This window comes from Lucilia sericata, unplaced genomic scaffold, assembly GCF_015586225.1.
Source record: "Lucilia sericata isolate MDLA Ls3-8-SP2 unplaced genomic scaffold, ASM1558622v1 Contig000372F_arrow, whole genome shotgun sequence".
NCBI classification, from domain to species: Eukaryota; Metazoa; Arthropoda; class Insecta; order Diptera; family Calliphoridae; genus Lucilia; species Lucilia sericata.
In genome coordinates, this window is record NW_023994391.1 from 198847 (window position 1) to 219869 (window position 21023).

The following is a 21023-nucleotide window of genomic DNA, read 5'->3' on the forward strand; positions in this document are numbered from 1 at the left end:
TTATGAACATATTTTTAATTATTTAAATCATATCGAAATTGCCGTCAAAATATCTTTTATGTACACTACCGATAACGCTAAAATATCAATACCGAAATAAGGCAAAATACCGATAACGCTAAAATACCAATACCGAAATAAGTCAAAATACCGATAACGCTAAAATAGCAATACCGAAATAAGCCACAATACCGATAACGCTAAAATACCAATACCGAAATAAGTCAAAATACCGATACCGCTACCTCATCACCGTTTCGAAACGGTAGCCAACCTTGATTTTGACGTGTAAATTCAAAACTACTAGATGCTTGATGTTACATAAGATATTTAACTTTTTATATACAATGTATCCTGATAAATAAAAACGAATTAACTTTTAATAGACTCAACCCTTTTTTAAAATTAGTAGGAAAATTATCTGCGACATGAAAGAAAAAATGTTTAAAGGATTTTCCTTGAAATTTGTTGTCCTGAAAAATTAAAAAAATATTGTTTCCATTTCTGGTGACCGTCTTCTTTTATTTCACAAACATTAACTAATAAAAATATGTATATAAATATTAATAGAAATTTTTACATCTTTAAAATTTTGATTTAGTTTAAAAGGAGAAAAGATCAGAAAATTAAAAACTGAGAACGCAGATTTACTATATACGATCTCCAGTTTCATGTGTATGTGGACTTGTTCAAGTCCAAAAAGTACTATCTAATATTTTTGTAATCTTAATTGCTGTATCGAAAAAAGTATTTGTTTTTTTAATGAACTTAATAATATGTTTTTATACCCTCCACCACCATCAGTGGTGATAGAGGGTATATATAACTTTGTCATTCCGTGTGTAACACCAAGAAATATTCATCTGAGACCCAACAAAGTATATATATTCTGGGTCCTTATGAAATTCTGAGTCGACTTAGCTATGTCCGTCCGTCCGTCCGTCTGTCTGTCTGTGTAAAACACGCTCACGTTAAAACGAAGCAATATAATTTAACCAAATTCACCCAAAATATTCACTATTATCCGGTACAGTTTGGTATTGAAAATGAGCAAAATCGGTTCACATCGGAAAAAGTTATGAATCAAAATTTAAAACAACTCCGAAAAAAATAAGCATTTTTTACACATTCTGATGTAATTTTCTCGAAAACTATGCAAGATAATTTCATGAAAGTCATCATACGTTCGTTTCTACACAAGATATTGATTCCTGCTGAAAATTGCCAGAATCGGTCCATAATTTCATATACCTCCCATACAAAAGTACATATTCCCGGAAAATGACTTTTTTGTTAATAACTTCCGTTAGAATGTTGATATCTTCACAAAATTTTACAAATTAAAATCTTATGTCAATAGAATTCATTGGGAGGAAACATTTTTTGGATCGGTCCATAATTGGACATAGCTCCCATACAAGGTCCCCTCCCGAAAATCACTTAAACGCGCATAACTCATTACTAAATTAAGATATCCATATAAAATTTGGAATAAGTATTGCTCATATGCACAAAAATATTACTGTGAAAGTTTTTCCGATCGGTCCATAATTGGTCATAGCTCCCATACAGGGTCCCCTCCCGAAAATCACTTAAACGCACATAACTCATTACTAAATCAAGATATCCATATAAAATTTGGTACAATTATTGCCCTCGCATACAGAAATATTACTATGAAATTTTTTTCCGATCGGTCCATAATTGGTCATAGCTCCCATACAAGGACCCTTGCCGAAAATCACTTAAACGCGCATAACTCATTACTAAATCAAGATATCCATATAAAATTTGGTACAAGTATTGCTCATATGCACAGAAATATTACTATGAAATTTTTTTCCGATCGGTCCATAATTGGTCATAGCTCCCATACAAGGTCCCCTCCCGAAAATCACTTAAACACACATAACTTATTACTAAATCAAGATATTCATATAAAATTTGGTATAATTATTGCTTACATATACAGAAATATTACTATGAAATTTTTTTCCGATCGGTTCATAATTGGTCATAGCTCCCATACAAGGTCCCCTCCCGAAAATCACTTAAACACACATAACTCATTACTAAATTAAAATATCCATATAAAGTTTGGTACAAGTATAGCTCTCACATATAGAAATATTACTATGAATTTTTTTCCGATCGGACCATAATTGGTCGCAGCTCCCATACATGGTCACCTCCCGAAAATCACTTAAATGCACAATATTCATTACCAAATAATGATATAGATACAGAATTTTGAAATTTTGTCTTTATATACATAATTGGTCCTAGCTCCCATACAAGGACCTTTTACGAAAATCTCTTAAACGCACATTACTCATTACCAAATAAAGCTATTGATACAAAATTTGGCACAAATATTAGTTTGGTATACAAAAATTCTATTTCAAGATTTTTTCATGATCGGTCTATAACATGGGTGCGGTCGGTCCCATGCAAGTGTCCCTTCAGAAAATCACTTGAACACACATTACTTATTACTAAATTACGATATAGATACAAAATTTGACTGAAATATAGTTTTTATGTACAGAAATTTAGCTTAAAGAATATTTTACGATCGGTCTATAATTGGTCATATCTCCCATACTAGGTCCTGCCCCTAAAAACAATTTATATAGAACAAAATTATATATATGTATTTTGAAAATCCTTAAATCTTTCACACACATGCATACATGCACATTATTAAATATCGTTAAAGCATATCTAAGGGCGCTATACAAATATAAAAGAAAATGGGGTTTGTAATGTTCAACAAATCTTGGAATAGTAACAGATTTAAGCTGTTTAAATCTTGGTGTTTTTCTATTTAAGACATGAGAAAACTTATTTCTACAAATATTTGATCAATTAAAAAACTATTAATATAAAAGTAGCTGGTGGAGGGTATTTAAGATTCGGCTCAGCCGAATATAGCACTCTAACTTGTTTTCTGTTTAGGCTTTACTTATAAAGATATAAGAACGAAATTTAAGCATGTGTTAAAGTATATGCATGGTTTCAACATATATTTTTTTTTAAAAAATATATTGGAAATTCTCAAGGATATAAAAGGACACATTTTTTACAACTTTTCGTCCTGAAAAGTAATAATAATAAATTGTATCTATTTCTGGAAAATGTTCTCTATCATTTTATATTCATATAAAGAAAAATTAATGAGCGGAACTATTTAAATAATTTTTTTGAAATTTGTATATCCTTAAAACATTTAAGTCCTTTAAAAGGGAGAAAAGATCACAAAATGAAAAACTGAAAACGCAGTTCTACTATATATGATCTCAGGTTTCATATGTGTATAGTGTCGTTCAAGTCCAACAAAAAAATGTAAAATTGCACCACGGTGTTATAAGTATTGTATTTGGAATCAACCATCATATTATTTCATAGATTCATAAGACTTTAAGCAGACGACAACGCAACAAATTTTAAAGTTTAATTTAAAAAAAGTTAAGAAAATTGTGCTAATTGAATTGATTAAATGATATGTCAGATTAGATTTAATTAGTAAAATTGTAAAAAAGTTAGGTTATTAACAATTTTAGGAAGAATATTAATAATAAAATTTAGTAATGAGATAGTGTCCCTATTCAATATTATTTTCATTTTCATTACGATTACTTTGTGAACGAAATAGACTACAGATGTGATCAATACTATCAATCCGACTCGGTTCATCATCCTCATATTATTTGATAGATTCATAAGACTTTAAGCAGACGACAACGCAACAAATTTTAAAGTTTAATTTAAAAAAGTTAAGAAAATTGTGCTTATTGAATTGATTAAATGATATGTCAGATTATTTAATTAGTAATATTGTAAAAAAGTTTGGTTATTAACAATTTTAAGAAGAATATTCATAATAAAATTTGGTAATGAGATAGTATCCCTATTCAATATTATTTTCATTTTCATTACGATTACTTTGTGAACGAAATAGACTACAGATGTCATCAATACTATCAATCCGACTCGGTTCATCATCTCGATTGATTTTAGAATACACGATCCAGCGCTTTGAATAAACTGATGAGAGTTTTTTATCCCTCCATAGTTTTATGTCCTCTATATATATTTTATTGGGAGTCAAGTTTTCCTTTATATTGAAAGGTGTATCAGATTCAAATCCAATATCATTCAAGATTAAGGGACCCTTCCGCATTTGCATTAGGATTGACACGGATTTCATCATAAATTTTCTCTCATATGGCGTTGCAAAACGTACAATAATTGCGGGATCAGAATTATTCATTCCAGATTTTGTTTTCCTTAAGCGAAATATAGACTTCACGGCAGGACGATAAATGTTTAAAGTGGCACACAGGTTGTTAAAAACATGGTTAACATTATCATTTTCGTACATTGGAACACCATTTATACGTATATCACACGCGACTGCTGCATTCTCCTGTTTATCAATTTTCTTTTTTAAGTTTACTATTTCCTTTTTCATACCGATTACATCAGCAGCAATCGATTCCAGTTCAGAAACCCTTTCCTTCACACAATTCAAATGAATTTTGAAGTATTCAATTGTGTTTTTAAGTTTCTCCATGGTTTTATTAATATTTACCTCAATCACATTTAAAAGACGATTTTCACATTCACGAAACATATTTTCAATCAGTGTTTGTCGAAACGTTTCTCAATTGTGGTTATTGTTTGTCACACTCTCGACAATGGAATTTTGTAGAACCTCTCTTAGACGTTTATTCGACGAACTACAATGGTATTCTGATGTGGCATGTGCACCATCAGTTCTTTCATCACTATGTTCTTGATTGTTTGCCTCCATAGAGTTTTTTTCGGCTATTTGTTTTTTTATTTTTGGATGGCATAATTAAAACAAAAAAAGTGCTGTGCTATAATTTAGCTCAGCAGTGTATTGTTTGAATTAACGGATAAAGAACTTATGTTCCACACAAGAAAGAAGTTCCTCACAAAAGCTTTTTTTTTTGCATATATGCAAAATTATAATTATTATAATTATAATTATAAGTTCCTTGCTCTGAGAGTACCGAGAGATAGTTAAGTAAATAATTGAGCGTAATTATTGCAGTTTTTATTTTTTGTTTATACACGAATTTTCTTTCTTTTGTATTATTTTCATATATTTATTTTGTATCACAATTTTTAAGTAATTGTTTTTTCATGGATTAAAATTGAGAGTTTGTACAATAATTTTAATATCACGACACAGCTTTCACTTTAAAGTTTAACTTTTTACGGGACGAAATAGTCTTTGTCGCGATTTTTCTATGATTTTTCAATTTAAATAGGAGCTTTTGAAAAACACGTCTGCACTGTTCAGCAATTCGGTATTTAATTTAAGTTTTAAAATATGTTACATTTAAAAAAGGGGTAAAAGTAGCAGGGTATATCGCGTAATAAGTGTCATACAGTGTAATATAAGAAAGTTAAGTTTATGTGCGTTATGTTTTGGGGTGCTATTTTAGACACTTTATTTATATGTAACCTACGTACATAGGTTACTTTTTTTTATAGAGTTATTAAAACTGCCTTATCATCTTTGTTCGGAGTTTTCCTTCTCACACTCTACGAAAAATCCCCAGATTATTATACCTAGAATCAGATGTGGTTTGTTTGAATCCTATTTTATTGTAAAGGTGCTAGAATTTGGCATTATTTTCTTATTCTAATAATGTCTTTCTCATCAAAATTCTAATGCTTCTTTCTCTAGGTTTTATGAACCTAAAAGTAAGTTTTATGAAAATAAGAAAGTCCAATTAATAGCAAACATACTAAATATGTTACATTTAAAAAAGGGGTAAAAGTAGCAAAAAAGGTACTTCTAGTATATTTTCCTACTTTTCTTAGGAATTACGTCCAGGAAACTGAGTTTCTGAACATTGAAAAATAATATACTCAGTGAACAATTTTTTTTTTTCATGAAAAGGAGCGCACAACAGGCCCGACAGTGGCCTAGGAGTATTTCTTCGGATTTGCTATACTATTCATCCTCCTATCAACCTAACCTAAACCTAACTTATTATTTTCTTAATAGTTTATATCAATCCTTATTGCAAATTTATAAAATATATAATACAACATACATTTCTTAATTTAAGCATAGTGTACTTAAAAATTGCAATCAATCAAACAATTTTAGTAAATATTTCTTCTAAATAAACCTTATTTTGATATTCTGGAAGTTGTTTAGCTTCTTCGTCTCCTCGCTTTATGTAATTTAGTTCCTAGACCCAACTTCACTTCAAAATTCATTTCAAAATTTTATTTAAATATCAGTTGAATGTAGGCTTGCCAGACGTACTGTTTTCAGCAGTACGCGTACTTCTTTTTAGTAATTGTACTTTTAACTGCATAACGCCTAAAGAAGCACGCAAATGTACTTCTTTTTTGTATTTGTACTTCTTTTTGTACTTCTTTTTTGAATTTTACCATAATTTTATAGATGTAATCATGACCATATACAAATATTCTATAGAATCGCTATTTAAGGACTTCAGAGATACATACTTTGAAAGTGGATTTACAAGCTCAGAAAGGCAAATTCAACTATAAGAGGTTTCGATGCATTTGTCATGCATAAAATAGTGCGATTATTCAAAATGCTTTAAAGTTGTTCAATTTTGATTAAGATATCACTGTAATGAAAGTTTTTAATGAATTTTCGACATAAAAAAGACTGCAAATGTGAAGGACGTGTTTGAATGTTAAAATGTAATGCATAATGCTCCGTCCTGTAGGTACCTATTCGATAGCTTTATCCAGTCCCGCTGTGGAACGATGTTTAAAAAACTATACTGCCATTCTTATTTTTCGTAGCAGGGTGGCTAATTTTTAGAAAATTAGGTATCTGAGGATGTTTGAAGAATGACAAATTGGAATAACAGAGTAAAAGTTGTAACGTTTTTGTAACAGTTAGGGATAAAGAATTTTTATATTTTACTGGACATTTTTTCTCCATAAAAAGATATCAAACATATGTTCACAACAAATGGTTGATATTTGAAAATGTAAACAAACCAAACGAAACTAAAATTTAGGGAATTTTACACTTTTTAAAGAAAATATATAAATTAATAGCACACTAATATTAAAAAAATGATTTGTAATTGGATTAATTTTATTGTCATAAATTAGTTTTATATAAGTTTTTTTGTGAAAAATCATAGCAACCAATGTCAATATAGCGTTTTTAGAACAATTAAATTAAATTTTTTTGAAAATAAACAATTGTACTTTTTTTATTCAATTGTACTGCTTTTTTAACTACTATGTACGTTTTTTGTTGATTTCAAATCTGGCAAGCCTAGTTGAATGCAAAGCAAAAATAAAAGTATTCGAAACTGGGTTTTAAAGTAAAAATACCAGAGATTAAAATTACTAATATAATATTAACCAAAATGCACATTTTCTCATATTCATAGGTATGCAATATTAAAATGTAAACATATTTTATCCAAATAATATATTTAATAATTGCTTCTATTTAAAATATTTGTATTATTTTTGCGAAAAATATTTGCTCATACAAGCTATTGGATATTGCAGCTTACAGACAAATATAAAATTTTTTCATAAGCAATATATTTCGCAGCAACTTGCTAACATATTTAAAATACCCACATATATTTTATATTGCTTGCTTATAATATCAAAATATTTTCCTACAAAAATGATTCGTAGTAAAAAATATTCAAGACATGTAGGCAAAAATGTACGAACTTGAAATGTGCTCAAGCAGAGCATATATGTGACGACGAAAATACTAAATAAAACGATAAATACTAATAAAACAACAAAATTTAAATATTATTTAATATAGAAAATCATTTATGGTCTAAAATTTTACATTTTATGTTGGAATTGAAAGATTATAAAATGTGAGGAATGTATGCAAAAATAACCAAATATTAATTAGAAAATTATTGAAAACGTCTGTAGCTATGTTTGTATAAATGTTTAATGTGCATATATTAAATTAATGTTTAATTTTTATGTGGAGTATTAAAATGTATTTATTTGTATTGATTGTAAAAGTTAATATAATTAGAAAAATTTATATAACTAGAAAATGTATGTGAAGCTGCAAAAAAATACAATTAAGTTTTTACATGAAATGACAATTATATATACAATTATGTATGTATGTGCATTAGACTGACCGGATCTTATATGGGGAGAAAAAAATGTCGGGATCTTGTTCGTCTTAACCTCACAAAATGATTCCCCTTTCCAGATATTGAGATAGCCAAAATTTGAGTTCGATTAATAAACGTTAACACGTGCCGCTCGACGCTCAAAGTTTGAAAAAATCCAAATTTTTGGCCAAAATGCTAATATATGAAGCTATAACTCCCGAACGGCAAATAATAGAAACACGGTTAATACCTCTAAACAAAGCTAATATTGCACATCATAATTTATATTATATACATAATTCTTGTTACTTTAAGTCAAACAGAGTTACAACAGATTTTGTCTCCAAAAACGTGACCTGGTCGCATTAGGAGCCAACTTCGTATATTTTGGTAAATATTTTTTTTTTAAATTTTTTCAATTTCAAATTCTTTATTTCAATAACCTAGCCTATATAGGCCATAATCGGTTATAAATTTCTACTTATGAATAGTTTACATAAAAATGATTTTTTTCATATTTAAAATTATGATTTAAATAAAAGTAATAAATTAAATTAAATAAAAAGTAAAAATTGATATACTACAATATTAAAATACCTCATAGCCAAAACGTAAATACATTCAATTCCACTTTTAGTTTTCAATGAAGTGAATTTCTATAGGCTTATAGTTTAGCGCAAAAAACCTAGTAAAAAAAACTATCTCCACCAGTTCCAGAAATATTTAGTGATGTGTGTGTGTAAAGAAATAACTAACCAAGTATAAAAGAAAGTAGCGTACTCCTCACAAGCCAAAAATACTAAGAACAAAAGCCTTTGTATAAAATAGGTCATGCGCGTCTATTAGTTAAAGTTATACACGAAAAGGTGAAATATCCACACCAGGTCTAACACTCAACACTGATATTAAAAGTGGGTCCAACATTAATCACAAAAAAAACAATAAATCGTCGAGAGAAAAAAATCATTGACAGGAAAAAACCAACCTCAAACCCCAATTCAATGCCAACACACTATTCACAAATTAAACTCCAAATTAGATAATATTGAATGTCTAACCCATATGCCGAAGTGCAACACTCCAATCAGTCTTTTATATGTCATTAAAAACTCTACAACAGTTTACCAAACAACTCATATACTCACTCCTATAATACAGTCAAGAAAGCTTCAAAGTAGCCACACTGAAAGAATAGCAATCAACTGACATGTCAAAAACTAACAATGCAGAAAACATATGACTAAAAGAGATATAACAGCAACTACATAAAATTACACCTCATAAAAAACGATTAGTAGTAATCAACAATAAGAGGGTCAATGCTACTAAAACAAAATATTCCTGCAATTCAGAATCAAACGTACAGAACAATTAACAAATAGAATCAAAAATAACCAAAAAAACATCCTGAGAGAAAAGACGCCAGATGAAATAAATTACAAGAAAACGGATCAAAAGAAACATGAATATGAACAGGATAAGGAACAAAATTAAGATTAGTACACTTAAATAAAGAATGGGATAGTGGATAACAATGATAAAAACAAAAGTGCCGATCCCAAAGACAAAAAACAAACCTTTCACCCACAATCAGTCTGAGATTTAATCCGACATTAAGGATAATTCCTCAATCCACACGTTAAACTCTTAGTTAAATAGATACCAATGAAATGTTATTAACTTTCTCCAAAAAAAATCAAAAATCCTTGAAGCCAAGATAGTTTTATCCACAAGTCAAACCCCAAAGTCAAACCAACACCAATTACCAAGAATTAACACCATATTCAGTCAATACAATAGAATAACAACATCTCTCTCATTATTATGGAATGTTGCAAGCAAATATCCGATAAAAAGAAAAAAGCTGTTACAGTATCATCAATAAATACAGATCAATATAACATGCACATACCAAAATAGCAAACAACAAAGAAAATCCAACGAGCAAAACATACCTCCGAAAATCAACATACTATAGCATAGCATTGTCAATCAAGAATCAGACGAAATAGATGTACCACAACATTACAACCAGATCTCCTAACAACAAAAAAGATATAAAATATATAGCAATGGTTATAGAAAATATCACAGATATTGTTAAACACAATAACAGAACAAATCATAGACTTCATATAGTAAAGCTACATGTAACATATGGCTTAACTGGAACAAGAAGTAAATCCACATATATCATCTACCAACAGAACAGAAGGAATCCGAAATAATTCTTCCAGACACTCCAAATTTAAAGCTGTAAACATCAGAAACCCGCAAAAAGAACATTAAAATGCAAATAAAAAACATTCAAAATGCAATCAAGCAAAATTCAACCTACCAATTTATCACAGAAAATGACTAGTCACTGTTAAGAAATGGAGTTTAATTTCCCACAATTATGCAAAAAAGACTTCAAATATGTGAATAGCATTCAAAGTTGAGCCACTAATAAACATCAACGTAACAATATAGATAAAAAATAAACAACCCAGCTTAGTTAAATAGATGTCATTACCATTCATTCGGCTCTGATAACAAAAAAGAATGCAAATATAACATCAAATATCAATATGCAATTAAAGATACAAAATTTAATTAAAAATTTACCACAGTAATACCATACACCAAATAATCAATAGAACCAAAAATGTTAAGACAAGAATCATCCATGCAATCATAATATCAAAATTCACACATTGCCTGCCCACATCATGAAAAACAAGAAATATACAAAAGAGAAATCAGACACCCATACAATATTAAAATGCATCACCACCTCCCGCCATATATCCAAAATAAGAAGTTTTTTCCCAATAAAATATACCAAAAAAGAACTCAGAACACCCCCATAAACCATAAAGACACACACCCTAAAATATCTAATAAATTCATACAATTCAGAAGATAAACCAAAATAAAAAGCACAAAAATAACAAATCCAAATTTCCAAATGAAATGCCCAATAAGTGCAAACATAACACATATACTTAGCAAATACAAATCCCCTCAAAAAAACATCCGACACCTAAACCAAACTACAGAAACTAACTATGACAAGAGAGCTCTCGAAATAGTTTCCTCCTGTAAGTATCGGCTGAGACATCAAATATTCTCAGGGAAATAGGTAATTTGTTATATGATCGTGCTACCCTAACACAAAACGAGCGCTCCAATATCGGAGTTAATTTTGGTAATTTTAACTGTCTATTCCTGGTAGATCTACAGAATACAAACAAATCAACTAGATATCCAGGAGTCTGTAATTTATATGACTTATAAAAGTGTAACAGATTTCTATAAGTTATAAATTCCATGAAGGAAAAAACCAAGAACTTATATTTTATATTATTTTACATATTATTTTAATAATATTTTACATATTATTGTTACAGAATCATAATGTACATAGATTTAGTATTTCAAAAAGATTTAAAACAGAAAAATTAATGTTATTAATTCCCCAGGCCAGATCACTTGATTTGGAAATGGGGGAAAAATTTAACTTATTTTGGAAAATATTTTAATAAATCAATTTTTTTACATAAAATATATCTATATTTACGCGAATATAAGTTTTTATGCTTTAAAGATATAGTGAACCTGTTCTTAGCTATGATAAAAAAATAATTTTTTACACGGCAGTTTCAAAACTCCATTTTCAGTTTTTTTTTAATCTTTGTTAATCAAATTTTAAAATTTTTGAAATATCATCAGGGTATTTATGGTCAATAGATTAAGGAATAAAACAGTGAAAAAATTGGTTAATAGCTCTTATAGTTAAGCTGTACCTGCGATTTGAATTCTGCGAAATTCGCGAAAAACTATTTTTTTTTTTTGTAATATTTTACAAAATATGTCCTAATTCTTTACTGCTATAAATTTTAAACAAAATATTTACGGAATATTATCTCTCAGATAATATAAAATATGTCCCTGAAGTTATATATAAATCGGGAATTTATAATATATGGTCCGATATTTAAAATAACAACAACAAAAAATAAAATTAACCCTTTATTTTTTCAATTATATAGGGAATTATTAAAATTGATTTATTGTAGATAGATTGGACCCAAGTGCTTTAAAGGGTTAATTTTAATTTTTTGTTGTTCTTATTAAAAAATCGAATCATATATTATAAATTCTTGTAATTTTAGTTAATATAACAAACAAATAAATAATATTTCGACATGTTTAATGAGAATTTCCAAATATTGCTAAATTTGACCTTTGACCTCCAAATTTATAACTTCAGGGACATATTTTATATTATCTGAGAGATAATATTCCGTAAATATTTTGTTTAAAATGTATAACAGTAAAAAATTAGGACATATTTTCTGAAATATTACAAAAAATTAGTTTTTCGCGAAATTCGCAGAATTCAAGTCGCAGGTACAGCTTAACTATAAGAGGTATTGATCCAATTTTCACTGTTTTATTCACTAATCTATTGACCATAAATACCCTGGTGATATTTCAAAAATTTTAAAATTTGCTTACCAAAGATTTAAAAAACTTAAAGTAGAGTTTTGAAACTGCCGTGTAAATAAATATTTTTTTGATCACAGCTAAGAACAGGTTCACGATATATTTTAAGGACGAAAACTTACATTCGAGTAAATATAGATATATTTCATATAATAAAATAGATTTATTAGAATATTTTCCAAATTAAGTTAATTTTTTCCACATTTCCTAATCAAGTTATCTGTGACACGTTAATGGCCTGGAAAATTTTTAATAACATTCACATTTTCCAACCAATTTTTCTTTTTTACATCTTTTTGAAATACTAAATTTATGTACATTATGATTTATGATATTTACCTAATAGCAACATTTATCACATAATATCAAAATATACGACGTATGCTCTTATCGCGACCAGGTCAAGTTTTTTGGAGAGAAAATCTGTTGTAACTCTGTTTGACTTAAAGTAAAAAGAATTATGTCCGCACAGAAAATTTTCACAGTACTCGGAATTGTATCCAACGTTGTGTGCTTTACTTTGTGTTACTTATAATTTGATTTACTTGTATATAAAATCTGGATATGAAGATTAAATTTTTAATAACATTTTTTTTAATATACTTGTGATTACATTGTGTATGAGAACAGAAAATTAAAATATAAAAAGATGAAGTGTGCTGTAATTTATACTTTGGAATTGTCTTATACTTATGAATGAAATTGTATATACATGTATTTGGGTAGCATTTTTTAAAAAAATATACATATTTAGATACTTCTTAATACACATGTATTTATACTAGAAAGTTTTTGTAGATACTTTTTGATACACTTGCGTTCCAGCTAGTAAGGTGCTGTAGAAACAATTTTACTTACTAGGTATATCGGTAAGAATGTTGGAATAGCTACTTTTCCACACACAAGTATCCCAGCAAAAACTCGGCAATGGGTTGTGCTTCCATAACCACTTACTTTTCATTGACTACTACTTACCGCCTGCATTACTTAGAAGTACTCTAGTAATGAATTTCTTATAATCTGATATAAAAGTACTTTATTTTCGGCTTTATCATTTTGTTTGCACATTTTATTTAATTGCGTTTTAAGAATTGTGTTTTACAAAAAATAAAAGAAAATTAGTTTTGTTTGTGAAAACCATTATTTGACGCGCAATAAAATAGCTAAGCAGTGGTGCAGTGTGTAGAACATTTGACTAACAAACCGAAGTCTCTGGTTCGTATTCTAGCTGGCTCTTTTTATTATTAAAAAACAAAACAACTTACTCAACAACTGTTTTGTAAGAGAAATTGCAAGTGCTTCTTTAACTCCCTATTTGTAAGCGTGCGTAGAAGTACTTGCCTTCAATGACATCACCGTGTTAAAATAATGACTTAAAATGCTAATGAAGAAGTAGTGAAAAGAGGTTTTATTAGCTTTTTAACTCATTACTTTTCAATGTAAGTTTTTCCTGAGATATTATAAAAAAGTATAATCTACACACAATATCGCAAACCAAGTATATCAGTTAGTGTGTCATTTTTAAGCGGCCATACCCTGTGTAAAGTAAGCCAGAGTGTATGTAAGTTTGTAATCACTTTCGAATACAAAATAAGCAACACAATATCAATGTAGTAAGCTATACATTTTCTGTGGGGGTATATAATATACATTTTGAAGTACAATATAAGCTTTGTTTTGAGATACTGAGCGTGTTTCTATTATTTACCGTTCTGGAGTTATAGCTTCATATGCTTTTTGGTCAAAAATTTTGATTTTTTCAAACTTTGAGCGACGAGCGGCACATGTTAACGTTTATTAATCGAACTCAAATTTCGGCTATCTCAATATCTGGAAAGGGGAATCATTTTGTGGGGTTAAGACGTACAAGATCCCGACATTTTTTTCTCCCCATATAAGATCCGGTCAGTCTAATGCACATACATACATAATTGTATATATAATTGTCATTTCATGTAAAAACTTAATTGTATTTTTTGCATCTTCACATATATTTTCTAGTTATATAAATTTTTCTAATTATATTAACTTTTACGATCAATACAAATAAATACATTTTAATACTCCACATAAAAATTAAACATTAATTTAATATATGCACATTAAACATTTATACAAACATAGCTACAGACGTTTTCAATAATTTTCTAATTAATATTTGGTTATTTTTGCATACATTCCTCACATTTTATAATCTTTCAATTTCAACATAAAATGTAAAATTTTAGACCATAAATGATTTCCTATATTAAATAATATTTTAATTTTGTAGTAAAAATATTACAACCTCATAGTCGGGACTATCGTTTTATTTAGTATTTTCGTCGTCACATATATGCTCTGCTTGCGCACATTTCAAGTTCGTACATGCATGTCTGGAATTTTTTTCCGTACGAATAATTTGTGTAGGAAAATATTTTGATATTATAGGCAAGCAATATAAAATATATGTGGGTATTTTAAATATGTTAGCAATGTAGTATGGGTAAATATTTTTGTGCAAAAATACTACAAATATTTTGAACAGTACCATATTTTAAATGTGCATATTTTTAAATATGAGGAAAATACATATTTATTGCAAATTGAAAAATAAAAATATAAAAACAATTAAACTCTGAAAAATACCATGTTATAAGATATTTGAAAAGTCAACATTTAGAAAACACCGACAGTACTAAAACGTAAAAACCTGGTTTTAAAACCGGTCGAAAACCCGGACACCCTAATATCTACTCCTAATTATTCATATGGAAATCAATGTTCATCATGCAAAATTTGAGGATTGTAGAGCTCATAATTTTACAGATATACGAATATTAGTAATAAATTCATAAAGGGAGATGCCACTCCCACTATTCCTAGTATGTCCATTTTTGTTCCAAACATTCATATTAAAACTAAAGTTAATCATATAATCTCTAGCTTTTAAAGTTTTTCAGATATAAGAATTTTAGTTTTTAATTTATATGGGGGGTGCCACGCCCACTATTGCAAGTTCCAATATTTTTCCAAAATGCAACATTTGAGGATTCTAGCAATGAAAGTTTCTTATATATATGACCTTTAATACTTATTTTAAAAGTAGGCGTGGCACCTCGCCCATTAAAAATTTCAAAACAATTATTAATTATAAAACTTACATGCGAACACATTACAAATATTTACATATTGCCCATCTACATCATGAGAAAAAAAGCCAGAAGAGCAATCTGGCATCTACACAACATCAAAATACATCAACACATCCCACCATATGTCAAAAATTACAAGTTTGATACCAATGAAACATGCAAAATCAAGAAATCAGGACACAATCATAAACAATAAAAGATCAAGTTGCAAGACATTTAATAAATTGTCCAAACTCTAAGAAAAACCAGAATAATAATTTAAAAACAGCAAACAAAATCCAACCATGAAATAGTCATCATGTGCAATATTAACATATTGCCTATATACAACATATGAAAACAAAAAGCAAGAAGAGCAATCAGGCATCAAAATTTTGTGAATATATTTATATTTACATAATATTTTATTGTGCTGAATTTCATCGCGATATTTGTGTTTATAAGTTAATTTGGGACATTCAAATAATTTTCTGAAGAGGACTTTGTATGGGAGCTAGGGTCAAATAGGGCCCGATCTTTATGAAATTTGGCAGGGTCATCAAGACTTCTATAAAACTTAGTTGTGCCGTATTTTATCGATATATGACCGATAGGCTTCGTCCTTGGGTCAAATAAAACGTGCGTGCCAAATTTCATCCAATTATCTTGAAAATTGCGACCTGTACCTTGCGCACAAGGTTTACATGGACAGCCAGCCAGACGGACGGACATAGCTTAATCGACTCAGAAAACGATTCTAAGCCGATTGGTATACTTTAAGGTCTAGGACGAATATTTTTGTATGTTACAAACATCAGCACAAATCCAATATACCCTCCCCACTAAAGTGGTGTAGGGTATAAATAGCAAACAAAATCCAAACATGAAATACTCATCATTTGCAAGAATAACAAATAGATACAAACAGAAACATATTTCTCAACAAAAACCACTACTGTTACCAAAAAACATTGCCCTAGTCTTATTCGTATTGGTAGAAAGACGATTATCAGTAATCCAATTCAAAAGCAGCCCAACAGTAAAGTTAATCATACTTTGCAAAACATCAGGAAATACAGCATCACCTCTGAACAGCAACTGAACATCATCCACAAATGGAAGACACATATTACTTGAAACCATACTGAAAAGATCATTCATAAACATAATGAAAAGAAGCCGATCAAGAACAGATCCCTGCGGAACTCCACTATAAACTGAAAGCATTCCAGAACAACGACTATTACAATAAACATTCTGGATTCTATTAGATAGATAAGAATATATTAGCCTAAAAACCAATCTGGACAAATATATTTAACAAGGTCAAAATTCCTCAACGAATGTTTACAGTTGAAATTACTTTTAACTCTTCCAAATTGAAGAAAAAGGGTGATACTCATCCAATATATAGTTTAAAATATCTTCTTAATCGCGAAATAACTGTCGAGGAACCCATTAAGCGCAGAGGTCCTCCTCAATGCCTAAATTGCCAAGAGTTCGGTCACACCAGAACTTTCTGCAAATTACCATCTGTTTGTGTGAGATGCGGAGACATCCATAAAAGCCAAGATTGTCCCACCCAAAAACAGATAACAATAAAAGAAAATGCAGTAACTGTGGTCAAAATCCCACTGCTAACTATCGCGGATGTCCAGTATATTTACACATCCAACAATCAAATAAGGCCAGAAGACCTTTATATGCTCAATATAAAGCTTCTAACTTCCCAAGCCTTCCTAATACTTCTAATGCTCAATATAGAAGAATCACAAATAAAAGTAATCAGAATAAATCGTATGCCCATACGACTAAAGAGGGTTCCGTTACCCAAATTCACGCAAAACAAACTTCTAGTGCCCAATATAGAAGTCTTACAAATAAGAATAATAAAAATTTGCAAACAAGTAATGAAAATTATGCCACATTATTTTCATATGCACATGCATTAAAAGAGGGTACCCGCACCCGAAACAAATTCTCAAAGCTCTATTGAGTATCTAATTCAAACCATGAACAGTTTCATGGCAAATATGCAATATATGTTTCAACAATTAATTCAGAATCAAAGCATGCTCATGCAGATCCTGCTAAATAAAAAATTAATTCTCTAAGAATTTCTTTTTGGAATGCTAACGGCCTTAGCCAACACAAGAATGAAGTAGAACAATTCCTGCTACTAATTGACGTACTATTCGTCTCTGAAACACACTTTACCCAAAGAAATTGTTTCAGAATTAACGGATACTACACGTACGATACAAAACATCCAAGTGGCAGAGCCTGTGGCAGAGCCATTTTAGTAAGAAAAAATATTAGATATTTCCCAATGCCAGAATACAAAAAGGACCATATCCAGGCCACCTCTATAAATATACCTGATAGCAGAGTTACAATATCTTCAATATATTGTTAATCGAGAGCAGTTTATCGAGTACTTTAAAACTCTTGGCCCAAGATTCATAGCAGCTGGTGATTATAATGCAAAATATACATTTTGGGGCTCTCGACTAATTATTCCCAAAGGCAGACAATTGCTAGAAGCAATATCGCATAACTGACTATATGTCATATCTAGTGGCCAACCTACTTATTGGCCTACAGACCTCAATAATCAAAAATATAAAACGAGAATTTATTTCAGTGATCCCTTCACTGAACCTATCGTCAGACCACTCGCCTACAGTTTTAACGTTATCAGAAACCCCAAATAAATTGGAAAACTATTGTTCTTATTTCCCTAACAAGAAGACAACCTTGTTAAAGTATAAAATGTATGTTAGCTCACACTTGCCACAAAACATTTCATTGAAAAATTGCCATAATATACAATCCGCTGTCGATATATTTACGATTATCTTACAAGATGCTGTCAAAGTATCTACACCCCCAGTCAGCTTTGGAGACTACAAAAATTCGAAATGTCCTAGGAACATTGGGTCTCTTATTAAAGAAAAGAGAACACTCAGACGTCAATGGCAACAATCGTGATCTCCAAACATAAAGGTTCAACTTAATCAGTGTCAAAGAAAACTTCACATCGACTTAAAAAATAATAAGGAATCTAATCTGAGAAATTATCTCAAAAACTTAGACCCCACTAAGAAAACAGAATATAGTCTCTGGAAAGCTGTCAAACATATGCATATGCAGAAGAAAGCACAGCACTATCGAACAGGTACATTGAATAACTACCCAGCGGTAAATGAAACAAAGTACTTAGATAATATTCAATGGCCTCCGGTAGGTTAGTGGTTAGTGTTCTAGTCTGGTAGACCGGAGGTGGTGGGTTCGATTCCCAACTGAGGCACTGGTTAAGGAGCGCACAACAGGCCCGATAGAGGCCTAGGTGTATTTCTTCGGATTTTATGTATATCCTCCTTTCAAACTAACTAACTAACTAACTAACTAACTAACTAACTAACTAACTAACTAACTAACTAACTAACTAACTAACTAACTAACTAACTAACTAACTAACTAACTAACTAACTAACTAACTAACTAACTAACTAACTAACTAACTAACTAACTAACTAACTAACTAACTAACTAACTAACTAACTAACTAACTAACTAACTAACTAACTAACTAACTAACTAACTAACTAACTAACTAACTAACTAACTAACTAACTAACTACTAACTAACTAACTAACTAACTAACTAACTAACTAACTAACTAACTAACTAACTAACTAACTAACTAACTAACTAACTAACTAACTAACTAACTAACTAACTAACTAACTAACTAACTAACTAATATTCAATGACATCAGTATGACGTTCTAAGCGAGCAATCTAAGTACTTAGAGTGCAATGTATGCGTAATAACATAGATTACTATTTAAGCAGAGAGTTAGCTGCCTTTTTCATGTTGTTTTTTGTTTTTATTTCTTTAAAAAAACAGAACTAAAGTACAGTTTTATTTTTCTTTTGTATGTATACTACATGAAAAGAAGAATCTTTTTGTTTCAGTTTAAAGTTGATCTTTTGTAAGTGAAGTTGTGTTTTGTTAAAAAAGTTATTTTATTGTAAATATTGAAAATAATTGTAGTAATCTAAATGACAGAAACGGATTTAAAAATTTGGGTAAATTTACTTCATACATTCTAGTTTTAATACTGACAATTTCCTCTTGTTTGTTTACAGGATCTGTAAAGAAATATGGCCGAAAGTTTCAAAAGAAAATTAAGATTCATTTCATTTATCTTCGTTAAAATTGTTTAATTATATTTTTATAGAATTAACTATAATACATGTTTATTATTTGATAATCATTTTTAAATAAACTTACATAATTTAAAATAAATATAAAAAAATATATATTTTTTCTATAACAAAATCGGAAGACATGGTACTTTAACTTACAAATGCAAATAGGATTGTAATCTACATACATTACATTCTTATTTGCAAGCGTTTATAGGCGTAACATTAACTTAGAACTCCACACATTATGTAAGTGAAATTTTAATTTGTCTTAATGATACTGTGGCTTACATTCTAAGCGAGAGCACGCCGATGAGGCAGCCTAGGACACTTCTATGTTAAATCTAAGTGGAAGAATAAGTGATAGCATCACCACTGACTGCCACGGAATATCACTTAGATAAGCGAGTATATAATGTGAATTTTTACCGCTGGGTACTCTTATTCGGAAGGCCTTCGAGGGCAAGCAATATTGCTCAGTATTATTCATAGATATTTTTCAAGCTTTCGATAAAGTCTGGCACGGTGGACTAATACACAAAATAATCACATTACTACCTGCGAATGTTCACAAAAATTACACATATGAAAGATCTTTTCAAATCAGATCTAAAGATGTGATCTCTTCACGTCGAAAAATATCTGCTGGAGTACCCCAAAGAAGTATTCTAGGTCCGGTCCTATATATTTTATATACTGCAGATATGCCAACGAGCTCACTGGCTCACACATCTACATTTGCGGTTAATACCGCTTTTGTAAGCATACATGATAACCCTTTAATAGCTTCTGAACAACTCCAGTTTCACATCGGCGAATTGGAAAAGTGGCTGGACAAATGGAAAATAAAGTGAATGCAACAAAATATATCCACGTTACAAACAATAAACATTTTCCATGAAATGGAGCGTACAGCAGCCCCAATAGTGGCCCACGTGTATTTCTTCGCAGTCTATTCATTGAAAATATTGACATGACATACGTAGACCAAAAAATTTAATATGATTGAACAAACCTAGAGTATTTTAGTATTTATGATAAATATATAGTAAAACA

The 21023-nt window shown here is 29.7% G+C and overlaps 1 protein-coding gene across 5 annotated transcripts in view; it reads right to left on the minus strand.

Annotated features, from left to right (window-relative positions):
* The window catches only part of LOC119604231 (epidermal growth factor receptor kinase substrate 8), a 266733-nt gene that overhangs the window by 167489 nt on the left and 78221 nt on the right, over positions 1-21023 (minus strand). The window lies entirely within an intron of this gene.